The 18,699-nt window shown below is 42.1% G+C and overlaps 1 protein-coding gene across 1 annotated transcript in view; it reads right to left on the reverse strand.

The window, feature by feature from the left end:
- Window positions 1-15,176, reverse strand: part of STARD13 (StAR related lipid transfer domain containing 13) — a 480,039-nt gene extending 464,863 nt beyond the window's left edge. The window contains exon 1 of the mRNA XM_039530647.1: window positions 15,012-15,176. The gene's annotated coding sequence lies outside the window, so the exon portion shown is untranslated. The remainder of the gene's footprint in view (window positions 1-15,011) is intronic.
- Window positions 15,177-18,699: the final 3,523 nt, after the last annotated feature.

Raw genomic sequence — 18,699 nt, forward strand, 5'->3', positions numbered from 1 at the left:
AGATACTGTTCTTCAGTCCCTTTTTGACCACTTAAAAAGAGAATATTTTTGGAATATTCTTTATATTCTCTTATAGCACCAGCATATGCAAGGATTAAGGCCACTCTGCAAAGTTTAAATGACTGCATACACTAAGCTTCAAAGAACTGTACAAAAAACTACATAACCCTTACAGTGCTCTTTACATATTAATATTAGAGTTCGCTGAAATGCAGAATTTCCAGTTTGTAGGAAATGTTGACATTTCAAATTTTGGTTTTTTTATCCAATTCAGAACCACATCTAGTTTTTGGAAATTACCTGCAAACCAAAAATTCTGAAAATGTTCATTTTGGAAACACCAAACATGGTATTTATGGAAGGAACTCTGCTCCCCAAAAGGAATTGATTGAAATGGATGTGCTTCGTGTTAATTGCTACTGCAGTGGAATAACAAGAATCATGCCCATCAGTAGGAACCAGGACTCTCAGGGCTTCCAGGCTCCCGGTGATGGAGCCAAGAGGCTGGAAATCCTGGGATGGTCTTCCAGCTTCTGCGGCTCTGGAGCAGCCCCACCATATGGACTGCCCCATTGTAGGGAGGCCAGGGATTCCAGACTCCTGGACCAGCTTGTCCCCTGGATTGTCCACTCATTGGGTAGCAGGAGAAGGCAGCTAGCCTGGGAGTCTGGAACCCTGGGGTCGCCATTCACCAGAGCAGTCTGCATCTTTTTCTGATGCATTAGCAGGAGTGTTGTAAGCAAGAAGTAATTCTTCCTCTCTATTTCACACTGATTAGGCCTTGACTGGAGTATTGTGTCCAGTTCTGGGCACCAGATTTCAGGAAAGATGTGGACAAAGTGGATAAAGTCCAGAAAAGAGCAACAAAAATTATTAAAGGTCTAGAAAACATGACCTATGAGGGAAGATTGAAAAAAATTGGTTTATTTAGTCTGGAGAAGAAAAGACTGAGATAGGACATAACAGTTTTCAAGTACATAAAAGTTTGTTACAAAGAGGAGGGAGAAAAATCATTCTCCTTAACCTCTGAGGATAGGACAAGGAACAGTGATCAGGAACAGTCAGCATGGATTCACCAAGGGCAAGTAATACCTGACTAACCTAATTGCCTTCTATGAGGAGATAACCGGCTCTGTGGATGAGGGGAAAGCAGTGGATGTGCTATTTCTGGACTTTAGCAAAGCTTTTGATACAGTCTCCCACAGTATTCTTACCAGCAAGTTAAAGAAGTATGGGCTGGATGAATGGACGTTAAGGTGGATAGAAAACTGGCTAGATGGTTGGGCTCAACGTGTAGTGATCAATGGTTCCATGTCTAGTTGGCAGCTGGTATCAAGTGGAGTGCCCCAAGGGTCGGTGCTGTGGCGGGTTTTGTTCAATATCTTCATTAACGATCTGGAGGATGGTGTGGACTGCACCCTTAGCAAGTTTGCAGATGACACTAAACTGGGAGGAGTGGTTGATACGCTGGAGGGTAGGGATAGGATACAGAGGGACCTAGACAAATTAGAGGATTGGGCCAAAAGAAATATGATGAGGTTCAACAAGGGACAAGTGCAGAGTCCTGCACTTAGGACGGAAGAATCCCATGCACTGCTACAGACTAGGGACCGAATGGCTGGGCAGCAGTTCTGCAGAAAAGGACCTAGGGGTTACGGTGGACGAAAAGCTGAATATGAGTCAACAGTGTGCCCTTGTTGCCAAGAAGGCTAATGGCATTTTGGGTTGTATAAGTAGGGGCATTTCCAGCAGATCGAGGGACGTGATCATTCCCCTCTATTCAGCACTGGTGAGGCCTCATTTGGAGTACTGTGTCCAGTTTTGGGCCCCACACTACAAGAAGGATGTGGATAAATTGGAGAGAGTCCAGCGGAGGGCAACAAAAATTATTAGGGGGCTGGAGCACATGACTTATGAGGAGAGGCTGAGGGAACTGAGATTGTTTAGCCTGCAGAAGAGAAGAATGAGGGGGGATTTGATAGCTGCTTTCAACTACCTGAAAGGGGGTTCCAAAGAGGATGGATCTAGACTGTTCTCAGTGGTAGAAGATGACAGAACAAGGAATAATGGTCTCAAGTTGCAGAGGGGGAGGTTTAGGTTGGACATTAGGAAAAACTTTTTCACTAGTAGGGTGGTGAAGAACTGGAATGGGTTACCTAGGGAGGTGGTGGAATCTCCTTCCTTAGAGGTTTTCAAGGTCAGGCTTGACAAAGCCCTGGCTGGGATGATTTAGTTGGGTTTGGTCCTGCTTTGAGCAGGGGGTTGGACTAGATGACCTCCTGAGGTCCCTTCCAACCCTGAGATTCTATGTTTCTATGATTAAGAAACAATGGGTTTAAATTGCAGCAAGGATGGTTTAGGTTGGACATTAGGAAAAACTTCCTGTCAGGGTGGTTAAGCAGTGGAATAAATTGCCTAGGGAGGTTGTGGAATCTCCATCACTGGAGTGTTTTTAAGAGCAGGTTAGACAAACACCTGTCAGGGATAGTCCAGATAATACTTTGTCCTGCCATGAGTGCAGGGGACTGGAATAGACGACCTCTTGAGGTCCCTTCCAGTCCTATGATTCTCTGGCAGAGCTGCCCTGGAGCTGCAGGACTTCCATGGCTACATGGTAGGGAGTCTGGAAGCCCTGAGAGCCCTGTCTCAAGTTGGGGATTTCTCGCTTTCCAGGCTCCCCACTGCAGAGGCAGGAGCTGAGCCCTGGTTAGTGCTGGGGCTCCCAGCTCCATGGCAGGTAGCCTGGCAGCCCTGGCATGGTGATGCTGCCCTGGAGCTGAGGACTCTGGAAGTCCTGGCTCTCCAGCCCAGGACAGTCGACATGGCAAGGCTCCCTCAGAGCCATGTAACCTGGTAGACCAGTCTTGAGAAAAGGAAACTGAGGGGGGACCCAATAACTGTCTTCAAACATGTTAAAGGTTGTTATAACATGGTGATAAATTGTTCTCCATGTCCTCTAAAGGTAAGACAAGAAGCAATTGTCAATCTGTAGCAAGGAAGATTTAGGTTAGATATAGGGAAAAATTTCTAACTGTAAGTGTAGTTAGGTTCTGGGATAGGTTTCCAAGGGAGACTGAGGAATCTTCATCATTGGAGGTTTTTGAAAACAGGTTGCACAAACACCTGTTAGGAATGGTCTAGGTATGCTTGGTCCTGTCTCAGCACAGAGGCTGGAGTCGATGACCTCTTGAGGTCCCTTCCAGCCCTACATGTCTACGATTCTGTGTTTTACCCTTATCCTGTAGATTCACACCCAACTTCTTGTTTCTCCCCACCGGTACTTGTATACCATAATTAGATCCCATTTCAGCTCCTGCTTTTTCACAGCTCAACATGTTAAGCTCCCAAAACCATCTCTTCAGAAACATACTCTTCATCTCTTAAATTAGTCTCGTTCTCTGGACCCATTCCAAAATTTAGGAATGAACCAATTACACATCTCTTGAAATATCTCAATTTGATCCTTAGGTCCAGCTGAGTTCCACCTGGTGCACAACTCAGAGAGTGCCTGGGCAGTAAAGCTGGCTTTATGTGATACTGACAGGCAGGTTGAAATCAATGGGAATTCAACTTGAGAAGACTGCAGGATCAGGGCCAAAGGCCCAGATTCAAAGAGATATTTAGGCATCTAATCTCCAAATGTAGGCTCTTAAGTTCCAGGTTTAGATACAACTGCGATCCACAGAGCCCCTGCCTGGCTGCTGCAGAACCCTGTAGATGCCTAAACTCACTCAGCACCTACATTTTCACTATAAAAGTTCCCTAGATGCCTACATTTCTGCTTGTGGGAATGTGCACTGAAGTCTTTTAAATGCAGAACATTCCTTAAAGACTTTACCATGGAAAGTTGTGTGCATTCAAAATCCTAAGCTTAGTGTTATTTTAATGTAAGGTTTTGTATTTTAATATCCCATGGACCAAATCTTCAGCTGTTGTAAGTCGGTGTAGCGCCACAGCAGACAATGGAGCTATTTCAATTTACACCAGCTGAGATTCTGGCCCAGCATGCCCAGGTGTCCCTAGCCTCTGTTTGCCAGAAGCTGGGAATGGGTGACAGGGGATGGATCACTAGATTACCTGTTCTGTTCATTCCCTCTGGGGCACCTGGCATTGGCTACTGTCGGAAGACAGGATACTGGGCTAGATGCACCTTTAACTAATCCAGTATGGCCGTTCTTATGGGGGGGTGTGTGTGTATTTAATGTGAAATACTTAACTGGGATAACAAATGCAAATAGTGAAGTAAACAACTGTAGTTATATAAGGCAAACAAAGTTTGTTCAGAAGCAAAATAAACGTACTGCTAGTGTTTAACCACATCAGGTTATTCAGCTATTACAGTGATCACATGATTTGTGCAGTGACATTTAATAGGATATAGTCTGCTGGTCTTGAACATTCTCAAAAAATTGTTCAACTTATTAATAGTTAATAGCTGTGTGCTGAATTGTAAATACATGATATAATGGTGCTTGATACTAGCAGCTTTACTACACCAATTTCTCTAGTTTTATAATATTTAGCTCCTCGAGACAGTTGTAGAGTGCTGGTCTACTTTGTATAAATAGAAAATGATCTGTGAGCTGTTTGTCAAAGGAGATTAAGCTTTGTTCTTCTTATAACTATAATACTATTTCCTATGAGGTAGGACAGTCTAACTCCAACATGAATTTACTTTTTCTGCTACTGTATTTTCCCTTAGTTATGTTATCATTTTACTCACCTGCAAATCATCCTGTAAAACAAAGTTATTTTATAAAAACAAATCACACAATCACAATGTGGAGGAGCTTCATGGGTGTTATATCAACAGAGGAAATATTTCTGAAAATCCTTATTGTATGTGCAGCCAGTAAGACCTATAAAATATATCTTGGGTTCAATATTGGGCATATCAGTCAGATCTCCACCATGCATGCAGCCTGGATACGGGTCAGCTGGCCTTTAAATTAATCTTTATACAAACGTTATATCCTCAAATTCTTGGAGTAACTTTTTCCTCCTAGCTTTTTTCTTATTTCTTTCTGCATTTTCTGTCCTGTCATTTTCTTTTGTATTGAGATCCCTTCACTCCACAGCCCTCCCCAATAAGTCAGTATTTAAAGAGATGTTTCCTGCGACACCACCCTGAAATAGTACAATATTAAACTTGCAATTGTGGTATATAGTTGTCCTTTGCTGGTATAATTCGTCTATACTTGACCAGTGACAAATTATTAAAATTTTAGCTTAAAAAAAGCTAAGCAAAAACCCTAAAATATTTAATGAAACAAACTCCATAAATATTTAGGATTGCCACCTTTGTAAAGTGTTAACATTTTCATCGTATAACTCCTCTTTGGTATTACTTCTTGGGATGAATGCCCTCCAGACTCAAAACTGGCTTTATTTATAGATTGCTAAAAAGTACTGCTAGAACTGTTTAAATTAAAACATATCTTGCATTTACTTGTACTGATTAACATAACATAAGAACGGCCATACTGGGTCAGACCAAAGGTCCATCTAGCCCAGTATCCTGTATTCCGACAGTGGCCAATGCCAGGTGCCCAAGAGGGAATGAACAGAACAGGTAATCATCAAGTGATCCATCCCCTTTCGCTCATTCCCAGCTTCTGGCAAACAGAGGTTAGGGACACCATCCCTGCCCATCCTGGCTAATAGTCATTGATGGACCCATCCTCCATGAACTTATCTAGTTCTTCTGTGAAGCCTGAGATCTTTTTTTAACCCTGATTATTTGTCTCACCGTAGCCCCTACAAACCCCAAATAAGGTGAGGCCCCATTGTGCTAGGCACTGTACAACCACAGAGTGAGGAAACAGTCCCTGCCCCAAAGAGTTTACAATCTACATAGACATGACAAAAGGGTTGGAAGAGAAACAGAAACATGCAGAGGTAAAGTTGCTTGCCTCATGTTTCACAGTAGCTCAGTGGTGGTACCAGGCATTGCATGTGCCCATGAATATGCTTGCAGCAAAGGGTTGCAAACTTTAGTTAATTCTCACAGGACCCATGTTGTGTATGTAAAATTGGTAAATTAAGGCAAACAGATTAATCAGGGCTATAATGCATCCGACGAAGTGGGTATTTACCCACGAAAGCTCATGCTCCAATACGTCTGTTAGTCTATAAGGCGCCACAGGACTCTTTGCTGCTTTTATAGATCCAGACTAACACAGCTACCCCTCTGACAAAGGGCTCTAATCTAAAGCCTACCAAAGTCAAAGAGAAGGCTCAGAATGACTTCAATGGGTTTTGGATTAGGCCCTAAGTGAATTGCCTATGGTCATATAACAAGTCAGTGGCAAAACCAGGAATATAACCTAGGAACCACTAGTTCACATACCAACAGTGTGTGCATGCTCATTTCAGCTCTCTTCACCATAGTCTTTTAATGTTCTCCCTTAGCCCTGCATGTAGGGTTCTAAAGGGCACAGCAACAATAGTAGCTTACATTTATGCAGTATCTTTCATCTAGATAAAATCCTCTAGTTTTCTAAAAACATTTTCACTGTTTGCTAAAAGAAAAAGGCTTTATGATTAAATAATCTTTTAACAGACTGGAAAATTTGTTCAGTTAAAAAATTCCTATGATGTATACACATATTGTTTAGATAACCTTTCTCTCGTCTTCCCTGCAATCAAAGGGTTTGGATTCTAATGCAACACATTCATGCTAGAACCTGATTATATCCCAGAGCTAAAATTCTGAGTGGCATCAGTCCATGGTATCTAAAGGTATTTGCCAAAAACATGTCAGGACTCCCCTACAGTACAAATCGCCCCATAAATTCTATGCTTACACAACACTGCTGACCTCATAGTAAAAGCATGCCTTAATGATCAAGCAAGTGGAAACGTTTGGTAAATACACTGAATGTTTTACATTGTTATCAGTGGGTGTTCCCTAGACCTCTTGAGAAAAAGTCCCAAGATTAAGGCAAGGCCAAGCAGTGTCAGCCAAATGAAACCTTTACAAGTTATTTATGAAATTTAAATAGACAACAACTTTTTCCTTGTTAAGATTCAGCTAAATGTTTCTTAAAGTACAATCAAAACAAAAATATAATTGTGAAGTGTGAATCATTTTTCAATGTTTTTAGTCAGTGCATTTTAAGTTACTTATTTTATGTTAAATAAGAGGGGAAGAAATATACAATAGGGAAAACACTCTAAGCAAAAAAAATAGTTCAGTACAAACTTCCAGAGATCATGCAAATCCAGAATCTGACCATCTTTAGGAAATTCTGCAAAATCTTCCTCTTCGAAAAAGCCTTTCCATCATAAGAATGACACTCTCTTCTACCCTACCAACTAACCCAGCCCCTCAAAATGATGCTACCCCAAGCAGCATGTAACCTCCAGAGACTCCATGAAGTCCACTACAGACTTCGCTATTGTTGTTTTACATGGAAGACACTCAGATACAGACATGACGGGCAGCAGTATAAAACCATCGGACCAATGGGCAAATAGAATACCTGTGATATATTTCTCCTGTCCTTCTCTTTTTCTTCCCTCTAGTTAGAATTTTTTGTGTATGCTGATACATACATACAGTTCCACTTTAAGTACAATCTAAGGCACCTGATCCTGACATTGGATCTGTGTGGCAGACCCTTGTGCCCACAGTGAGCTCCACTGAAGTCAATGGGGTCTGTCCACATTAATCCAGTGGCATGACTGCTGCCTAAAAGAGGAAACATTTGACAAATCAAAAAAGTCACAAGTTTCATCACTAGCATTGCCTGCATTTACACCCCTACTTTCAGTTAGAACCTGAGCTTCAAACCCTTATACATATGTTTGACCATAAGCACACGATCAGCTCCACTGAAGTTAGTAGAACTCAGATGCTTAAAGTTAAGCATGTGCTTTCTAGTTTGCAGGATCAGGGGCTTAGTTTGGAAAGTCCACTTCAGGCTCTCAAGGCAAAAGGTTTAACACCTTCCTTAACAAAGCCTATCACCCTGTGAGAAATGCAAAACTATTCCCATTTGACATTGATTTCCTGCTGTGTTTAGCTTGGCACTGATCCAAAAGCTTTGACTGGTTACCTACACACTGGAAAAACCTTGTTCCAGATGACTCTCTGTCATAAACTGACAACAGAAAAACAACAGAACAACCACAAATGAAAGATTTGCTATTGGACTGCACTGAAAAGAACTTGCTGCATCGGAACACAGATGTCTGTACAGCCCTATGGGTTGGCTGCAATCCTATTTATTTCAAGGGGTAGTAAAATATATGCATTGCAATCACCTGTGTATTTGCTACAGTACTAAGCAATGAGCTGCATTGTGCTTTATGTTCTGCCACTGGTAAAAATCTACTTATGTCACACTTTGTGTTTTCTTTTCTGCAGCACATCACCTTGATTTGCAACACCTCAACCAATCAATAAGATAATTTAACAGGTAAAATCCAAATGTGCAGGCACCAGAAATGCAGATACTCTAAGTTTCAGTTGAGTGATGTATTCTGCAGCATCTTCTAATATTGTATAAAACATTGTATTTAAATCATTGATTCTACAGTCTACAAAAATGCAACAACAACCACCACCAGCACCAGTTCCCCATTTACCTTTCTGAGAGGTTATATTCAAAGCCTAGCTGTGATAACAGTATTTACTATTGACCAGTTAAGAGTGGATTGTCTACAGAACGCAGTACCCAGCAGCTCCCATTGTTCTCAAAAGGAACTGCTGGTTACAGAGCTTTGGAATATCCAGCCATTAGGGGCCAAACCTGCCACCCTGATATTGAGTAGTACTAAACTACATGAATAGTTACAGGGATTACTCAAGTAGTAAGTTACTATTCAACATGAGCCAGGGTGGCAGAATCTGGTACTTCATTTTTAGTTGCCAGTTCCTGGTAGAATGGTACTAGACTGCTCAGACCTTAACATTTCTTAAACAAACATGGCCCACTTGGAAACATATTAAGGCAACTGTTCCAGTTACAATAGAACCTCAGTTTACCAAAACCCGAGTTATGAAATGACTGGTCAACCACACAATCAGGCAGAAGCAGAGACAAAAACAAAACAAAAACCCACAGTCTAATAAAAAAAAAAATAAAGGGAAATAAAGGGAAAGTTTAAAAAAAGATTCGACAAGTTAATCTCTGCTCATTTCATTTAAATTAAGATGGTTAAAAGCAGCATTTTTCTTCTGCATAGTAAAGTTTCAAAGCTGTGTTAAGTGAATGTTCAGTTTTTTGAAAGAATTGTTTTGTTCAGTTACGAACAACCTCCATTCCCAAGGTAGCTGTAACTCTGAGGTTCTACTGTAGTTTGTTATAAAATAACATTTATGGCACTAAGCCCCCTCACCTTTCATTTCAGACTCTTTCCTCCTGTAGATGCGCTCTCCCTGCAACTGTTCTTCCATAGGATGCATGCAAGAGTGTTACCCTACATGAGACACTGGCATCAGAGTGGCTGCATAAGAATGTTACTAACTTCCATATAAAGTTCATCAGTGTTATTAAGCTATACATTATTTACATCAGCTGTTTGACAGTGTTATTTAAAAGAAATCATGGGATACATCTTGCTGTGTCTTGCCATGTGGGATTCATAAATACCAGGCATTCAGTTAATGGATTGTATGTCTCTTGTTTTGCCCTGCATTGATGATGTTTTACAGCACGTGGAGACCCACTGAGATTAAATGAAATAAATAAAATCATGCATGCACATCTCTGAACGTAGACTTGTATGATTCTTGTTCTATGCACTCTTTCCCACATTTTTATATCATATCTTTGGAAATTTTGGAGAGTGGATGGAATTATGCAAAAACAGGACCCAATGCAATTATTCACTGATGGAGTACTGGATAAAATTGACAAAACGGAGACCGGACCTGGGGATGTGCATATCTAGTTTACATATGTGTGGAATCACAGGGGATTTTATCCTTGGGAGAACACACATAGGGAAAATTATTTCTTTCATTCACAAAGGTGCAGCTGAGAGGATTTTAGCCCATTGTGTCTGGGAAAGTATAAGGAGACATTGTCTATATGGAGGGAAAAGCAGTCTAGCAGGATTGCATTATTCATTGCTGGAGAAGAGAGAACAGGCTTCCAGTGATGTCTGTCCTTCTCACCTTGTCCCTACAATGCTTCTGTCTGGAGGGAGGGAAAGGTATTTTAGCAGCCTCTCTGGAAATATCTCCTACTATAAAAACTGAGCATACATTATGCAACTATTTCTTCCTGGTTACCATCATCCATGGATTGGTGACTCCATCTGCCGGGACAAAAGAGAAGAAAAATCCTTGTCTTTGTGGGGGATGAAGAGGCGGGGACAGAAGCTATAGATGAAAATGCAAGGAGTCCTCCCTTCCAAAGGCATAAATCAGTCCTTTAAATTCACAGCCTCAAGGGAACTACATATGCTATCCATAAAGTCAGATTGTTTATGAAATTGTATGGTTGTTTAATTCATCAGTGAGCATATGCCTCACTTACTATAAATCTTAAATGTATAAATCACGAAGGTACATAGATTTAATCATGTTTAGAATTAGAGCTGATTTCCAAAAAGACGGCATTAGAGAATTCCCAATTTAATCAATACCTCATCTTAAATGTGTTTATAGATTCAGAAATGTGTTTCAGCTCCTTGCACTGTGCCAATGGCAGGATGTGGATGCATAAAGCACACAGAATGAGGCCCTCCACAGTTTGGCCCAGAATCAAGCCCTGGGCCAGATTTTTAGAGTTGTGTGCATGTAGTTGCCAAGACTACCTTCGTACAAGATGGCTAACTTGATTGCACATGTTTACTGCTACGAATTTGAGCCATAATGCACCAACATAAGGGTCAGAGCTATATTAAATTCAAAAACTAGTTTTTAATCAAATGATCCCTAGCCCCAGAGGGAAAGCCTTCTCTAGACCCTACAAACTTGTGCAAAAAGCCTGGTTGCCCTTCACTACAAGACTGAATGGGTGCATTAAGAGTCACTTTGTTAACCACACAGCTGGTAGCCTCAGATTAAGTGGGTAAATTATTCACAACCCATTTAACACCATACTGTTTTCCAGGAATCAAATTATTTCTCTTATGCAAATACTAACTAGCAATTCTTGAAATGTGAGAAATATATATGTGGCTAGGGTGTGGTAATGTTTCCTTCTAACTCAGCTTGATCCCTCCCTGCCTCCTCCCCCCCCCCAAAAAAAATACAAGATTTGTATTGCTATGTATCAAGGCTTTTCTTGTAATTTTATTTTGTAACTTACATGGGTATCCCTGTCCCCCACAAGATATTCAGCTCAAGAGTCTGCATACTGTATCTTACAAGGAACAGGGTCTTTATGATCCAATTCTGCTGCTGTTGAAATCAATGGGAGTTTTACCATTAACTTCAATATGATCATGAGCAGGTCCCTTGTTCTTAAACTAATGTCTACAAAATCTGATATTTACACTGTTAGTTCAGGTATCTTTAAAAATCTCAAAGTCAGGATTCTGATGAGCTCATTGGTCTTTTGGAATGCAGTAGCATAACCGATCATAAGAGGCAGCAACTGACAAGAAAGCAGTTGTGAAATTAATTTCACAAACAAAGCTAAACATCTGCTCTGAGAATCAGCTTTCTAACGTGTATATGGGAGCATTAAACTTTGAAGTATTATAGAGTGTTTAACCAGTACTACACCAGCTGTTAGAAATGTTTGGCTATGGTGCAAATATTATCTGGCAAGTCTGCATGAGCAGCTGACAAGGATGAAGAATGACAGTTATGAGAAACAGAAAAACCAACCATATGGCACCAATATTAAGCTAATACTTTGGGTGTCGGGCCAGATTTGGTTATGCTTGATTTGAGTGCTCACAATTTAATTATTGTGCAGTTTTATACACAATTACATTTAATGCTCCATAGTGTTACAACTGTAATCTTGCCATATAACTGTACTGCAGACTGCACAAAGCCTTATTCTGCATCTCTGCCGCATGTGAGTAATCTTTATCCACATGGTAGTGCCACTGAAGTCAGCTGAATTACTTGTATAAACGAGAGATATTTGTGTGAGAAGGGGCTGCAAGATCAGGCAGCTGGGTTCCCTGAGTTATGCTAATGACTGGTATATTGGAGCTGGTCAGACACAAGAATTCAGTTTTATGGAAAACTTTGAGGTTTCTCAATTTGTTTTTGTTCTGCACTAAAACCAAAATGAGACCTTTTGAAGTTTATCATGAAAAAACATGAGTAAGCAAATGACCCTTCGGAGAACAGCCAATGGCCTAGGGGTTAGGGCATGCATCTGGTATGTGAGCGACCCAGGATCAAGTCCCTGCAACTGCCTGACTACGAGCAGTAATTTGAACCTCCATCTCCTATGTTCCAGGTGAGTGCCCTAATAACCAGGCTATAGTCAGTCTTTCCCAGTGGAGCTTTGTATAAATAATTAAATAAGCACTGGGTCAGAGAAAGAGAGAGAGACCAACTGTATGGGTTGCTGGCCAATGCTCACATCAAGGATGTGGGACACCCAGCATCAAGTTTCTGGCTTGAATCAGGCAAAGCAGGGACTTGAACTTGGTCGCCTACATCTCAGGTGAGTGCCCTAATTACTGGGCTATTGGATATTCTGGCAGCCGTCCTCTCTCCAAACAGAAATTCCATCCTGGATCTGTGAAGCCTTCCTATCAAAACAGATACAGTGCTGTGATGGTCAGATTTTAACAAATCAGCATTTTCCACACACACCCCCCCCAAAGAAAAAAAAAGTGCAGCAAAAAATTCTGGATCAGCTCCACTGTATATTACTAGTAACTCATGGTGAGCCAACTTCAGTCCTGGTGTAAATGGGGGCATCTCTATTGAAGTCAGTAAAGCCAGTTTTGTCCCAAACCCATTTGCTGTTCCTACTGTGGTTGTATCTCCTGAATATTTGCAAAGAAGGGCTCCTCTGTGGAGCAAATATGTTGAGGCTGCAATTGTTTGGCAGGAGAGACCTGGGGAAGGCCCTGGGCAGGACAAAATACCATGGAATATTTGATTAATCTATTTTTGGACCAGGGAGAACAGGAGCCCTGAAAGTTTGCACTGGAAAATTTGCTCACAATTGCCTCCATCAGGTGACTCACTCACCCCACTGATCCTGCACTGACTCATTGCCAAGCCAATTTATAACAGCAAGCCATAAGAAAAAAAAAAGGAAAAAGCGGGGAGGGAAGCATACACTCAGCAGCAGTTTGTGTCTGCTTGATAATACAGCCATGACCTGCTCCAACCTCCTGCTGTGGCCATGCTTGGAAATGTAAGAGGAAGAGCCCCTGGGATTGTGCAAAACCTGTGGGTCATAGGTTTGATTCCTCCATTTGTCTGGCAAAGATTTGTCCTTGCGCCTAGGCAGGGCGAGTCCCGCTGGCAGAGAAAAAAAAAACAAAACGGGGTCCCACCGGCAGAGAGAGAGAGGGAAAAAAAAAGAAAGAAAAAAAAACGGAGTCCTGCTGGCAGAAAGATTGAGAGAGAGAGAAAAAAAAAAAAACACACCACGGAGTCCCGCCGGCAAAACAAAACAAACAAAAAAACACCAGGAGTCCAAAATATTGGGACAAATTGCATCCTGACCAAACATCAACTGGGACGCGGGACAAACGCCTAAAAATTGGGACGTCTGGTCACCCTATCCCCCCATAGCAGATGGCTGTGTGGCTTTCTTGCACAAGGAACTTCATATAGGATCGGACTCATTCAGTGAGTAAGACCAAAATTATACAATAAAGTTCTTCCGTTTGGAATCGCTTACACACCTGGGCATACTGGTAAACTTCCATACAAACCAACCATCACTGGGCATCAGTGCTAGTCAGTTGCAAAAGCAGTCATCCCAGTGACAGAGCTGCACATTCTTCAATGTCCCCTAATCTGCAGAGGCAAGGAGTTTGGGGGCATAACAGAAGAGAGAAACCTGCAGGGATGTAAGGAGCTGACAGTACAAAAGAGCAGTTCTGTCCATTCAAAGCAAGTTCAGTAAGCATACAAATATTTTTAAAATCATTTTTTTCTGAAAGGAAGCCACAGTGTGTTTTCAGCAGGGGTGCTATGTGCAGAGAAAGTTTACCTTTAGTAACCCAAGCTCACTCCAGCAGCTGAATTTCAGATGAAACTGAAGCACCATGCAAGGTACAACCTGTGGCTTAAAGGCTTGGATCAGTACCCCTGTAGCTTCACCTCTTCTTCCAGATAATAGGGGTCTCAGCCTCCATTACATTCCTGAGATAAATCTGAACAATACTTTTTGAAAAACTGAGGTGGCTGACAGGGCTCCAGAGGAAGTCAGATACAATCTGCACGAGTCAATTGCTAGGTCTTCATTGTATATGTGCTTCTCCAGCCTACCCCAGACTCCATTTAAAAGTTAGTGTATTGAATAGTAAAGATCTCTCATCTGACTTCTAGTTGTCAATGTGCTGTCTGAAATCATTGAACTGCTCCTGCTTGAAACTGGTGTAGGTTGGTAGCTGTATTATCACTGATAAGATATTTTTCAGGATCGGCATCACTTCTGCAGATTTTAAATTAAATGTTAAACTCTCTAAATGAAGCAGACTTAATATTGTTAATTGCCATAAAACACATTTATGTGTAACCCTTGTGCAAGGTGGAGCTAGCAGCAACAAGGGCCGGGTTCCATATCTAGGGGTTCCTTTTCAACAATACAACACAAAACCATCTTGAGCCCCCACCCAGTGACCTGGGACAATTACACACCACTCCCTGGGCATCTCTAGGAGGCAATATTTCCCCTGTCACAAGCACAGAGTCTGAGTGTAGCAAAAACTTTAAATAAAAGGAGGGAATTAACTCAGCATTAATTTGGGAAAACACTGCAACTAGGGTTCATAGAAACCATGAGCAAAAGACCCATCCTCCAAATAAGTTGGGCAGTGCCCTTTTCCCCTCAGCATCTTAAGTCCAGCAACCCAAAAGTCCCTTTAACATGCCCATCCCTTCTCTGTACCCTACTCACAGTTGTTGTCCTTGGCCAGTGCAGCCACAGAGTTCAGCAGTTCATGCGCAGAGTTCACCTCCCATCCTGTGTGGAAGATGAGGAGGGGTAAGGAGGCACCTTACACACTGCACTGCTTAGGCACTCACTCATTGCCCTCATCGCCATGCCTCTGTGGAGCTCTGCTCTGACCCTCTCCACCAGCTTCTCTGCTAGCCACACCTCTCCACCAGCCTCCCTGCTGGCTGCTCACCAAGATGTCTTCAGGGCCCTCCCCTTTACCACAGCTCTCTGATTTCAGCTGTTGGGGGGAAGCCTCAATGCTGGTGCACACTGGGCAGCCTCTTACAACAAAGATACTATCCTAAAGTAGGTCTAATACTTAGACCTAGATATCAGTGATTTCAGCTCTACAGTGAGTAACTACACTCTCAATTGAGTCTAAATTAGCTCTATTATAACACTGAGGGGGAAAAAGAAGTCAAATAGCATCTAGGGCCCCCTTTTTTAAATTTTTATATATTTTAAACCTTCTCCACTATTACTGGAAAAATCCCTCCCAACTCATTGGGCTTTGGAACCCATGTCCCCTGCCTAGCAAGTGCCATGCAGTTGAGAGTGAGTCCGTCCATTGGGGTGTGCCAGGTACAGTTCTGCTGCCCTGGGTTCACACAACAAGGGTAAACAACCCTTTATTACTCCTTCCCCAATAACAAGGAGACTGGGGATCTAACACCAGCCACAAGTGAACATTTGGGCAAGCAATCCCATCATGCTTAGTGCCTAGGCAGAGTGGGTGTGTCCATGCAAACAAGATCAGCTTCTGAAGTCCTTTTCCACAGCTCACCACTAGATGTCAGGGGAGAGCTCATCCAGACTCTACTTACATATGTATTTACAGAAAGAAAAAAAGTGTCTAAACTCTGCCTCTGGTTACATCAAGGTAACTCCAGAGTAACTTCTTTGACTTTTATGAAGTTACTCCAGTGTAGTCAGGATGAGAATCTGTCCATGCTTCTTGCCCTGGGGAGTTTACAGTGTAAATTAGACAAAGAGGGAATTACAAGAACAAAGCAGGAAGGGAAATAAAAGAGATAACATCAAATAAAGGAGATGTGAAACAGCTGTGCTTGAACCTTTAAAGAACAGATTTAGGAAGCAGATGATAGCACTAGAGCAGAGGTACTTTTCCAGGGACAAGGCAACAGTAGGGGGTTTTAAGGAGGCATTTGATATAGAAAATATACCATAGTCCATATGCTGGAGTATGCTTTGCACCCCCAGAGAGGGAGGTTGCTTTAGGCACATGGAAAAAGGGACAAGGGGAGAAGATAAAGGGAGTTTTTAAAATGAGGTGAGCTGACAGTATGTAGATCACATGCATCCGACGAAGTGGGTATTCACCCATGAAAGCTCATGCTCCAATACGTCTGTTAGTCTATAAGGTGCCACAGGACTCTTTGCTGCTTTTATAGATCACAAGGTGGAGGCTAGGAAGAAATCAGACACATATGGAGCAAAGTTGTACAGCACCTTGGAAATGAGCAAGAATTTAGTCTTAATGTACAAAGTCATTCAAGTAATTTGGGCCCCAATTCAGCAATGCACTTAAGCATGGTGTAAATGGGGCTACTCTTGTGCTCAAAGTTAGACAAAGGTTCAACATGGCTAAAACTGAACTTTCCCCTCTCCAGTTTTTAGCCATCCCCTCAGTCTGTAAACCCCCTAATGAGCGTCATCTTTGAAACAGCCCTTTCTCTAGACCCACACATCCAGGCAGTGTCCAAGTGTTGACACTTCTAGCTGCATAACATTTCTATTGGTCTTTTCAGTCTGTCCAGACTTCCACAGCTCTCATTCAGGCCCTAGTCATCTCATGCCAGCCCTCAACTACTGTAATCTCCTCCTCTCTGGCTGCATTACCCCCTTGTGACACTCTGGAACCCCCATTTCACCACTGTCCGAATTATATGTTTTCTACAAAGTATGCCTTGTGAGGTATCATTTTAAAAGTCTTGATCTGTTGAATGTCAGTATCCTCTTGGACCGGGGGTAGGCAACCTATGGCACATGTGCCAAAGGCGGCACGCAAGCTGATTTTCAGTGGCATTCACACTGCCTGGGTCCTGGCCACCAGGCCGGGGGTTCTGCATTTTAATTTAATTTTAAATGAAGCTTCTTAAACATTTTAAAACCCTTATTTACTTTACATACAACAGCAGTTTAGTTATATATTATAGACTTATAGAAAGAGACCTTCTAAAAACATTAAAATGTATTACTGGCACGTGAAACCTTAAATCAGAGTGAATAAATGAAGACTCGGCACACCACTTCTGAAAGGTTGCTGACCCCTGTCTTGGACTATATGTGCTATCACTTTATGTGAAGTTATGAAGTTTTGCAGGGTGTGTTACTGAAATATGTTGTGAGATTAGGAACACACAACCAGCCTTTCAGGTGCAACAACGGAATAGCTAGACATGATGGTGGCCCATTAAAGGGAATCCACACTCCCAACTATTATCCCAGGAACTGTATATGGTGAAGATGTCTCAGAGAGACCACACATACAGTGGAGGCTGCTTGATCCATGTCATAGCAAAAGATCTTTCCAGCAAGCTGGAAGAAACTATAAAAGGGGAGTGACATCATGCCTTGATCTCACTCTCCCCACAACTCAACACCTGGAAACACGTCTGGAGGACAAAGACTTTGAACTGGGAAGGAGGTCCCAGGCTGAAGGAGAGTTCCAGCCTGAGTACTGAAGATCTGTGACTTGTTTATACTATCAGGGTGAGACACTGCTTGATTCAAATCCTGCTTATAGAACTCACATTGTGAATTTAATTTTATTTCTTAGGTAACCAACTTTGATCTCTGTTCTTACTATTTAGTACTTTTCAGTAGTTAATAAATATGTTTTATATTTTATCTAAAACAGTGTGGTTTGGTTGAAGAGCTTGGGAAATCTCAGCTCAGGTTACAAAGGCTAGTGTGTCCCCTCTTCACATCAAGGGAGAGTCAGACTGAGTAATTAACTTACACTGCTCAGGCTTCTAACCTCTGCAAGATGGTACAGTTCTAGGGTACCAGGCTGGGGGGGGATTGGCTGGAGCCTCCCTATTGTTGGTTCATGAGTGGCTGGGAGAAGCATTTATGTAACTCAGTTGGGTGTGTCCCTCCCTGTGGATGTCTGTATGTGCTTTGTAGCTTGTCAGAGCATCACACAGTGTGAGAGGGATACCCCAAGTTGGCAAGACAGAGGGCTCAGTGGTCCCACAATTCAGGTTGCACCCTGGGAAAACCCATCAAAACTCTCAAGTCAAAAACACAGCTGTTAGGATCACCTCTGGTTGGCACTGTGATCACATGGCCCCAAGCTGCAGCCTTCCACAAGCTCCCCTTGACCCAACCACATCACACACAAGCTCCTTGTCTTTGCCATTATGCCCCTTCACCATTTAACCCACGTATCAAATCTTCTAGTTTATTGAGCCATCTACTCCCACCTTCATTCTGCCATTGAAGACATCAAGCACCAATTTATCTGCTTCTCTCAGTCATCCTGTGCATGGGGAAAAAACTACCCATTATCTTCTTAAATCCCTTCTTAAAAATCTACCTTTGTCAAGCTATCTACAATTCAATTCATCTGGCATTGGTTATGTGAGTGGGGAACAGTGACTTCTACTTTTTTGCTCAACTG

Source organism: Mauremys reevesii, linkage group 1, assembly GCF_016161935.1.
Source record: "Mauremys reevesii isolate NIE-2019 linkage group 1, ASM1616193v1, whole genome shotgun sequence".
Taxonomy (NCBI): domain Eukaryota; kingdom Metazoa; phylum Chordata; order Testudines; family Geoemydidae; genus Mauremys; species Mauremys reevesii.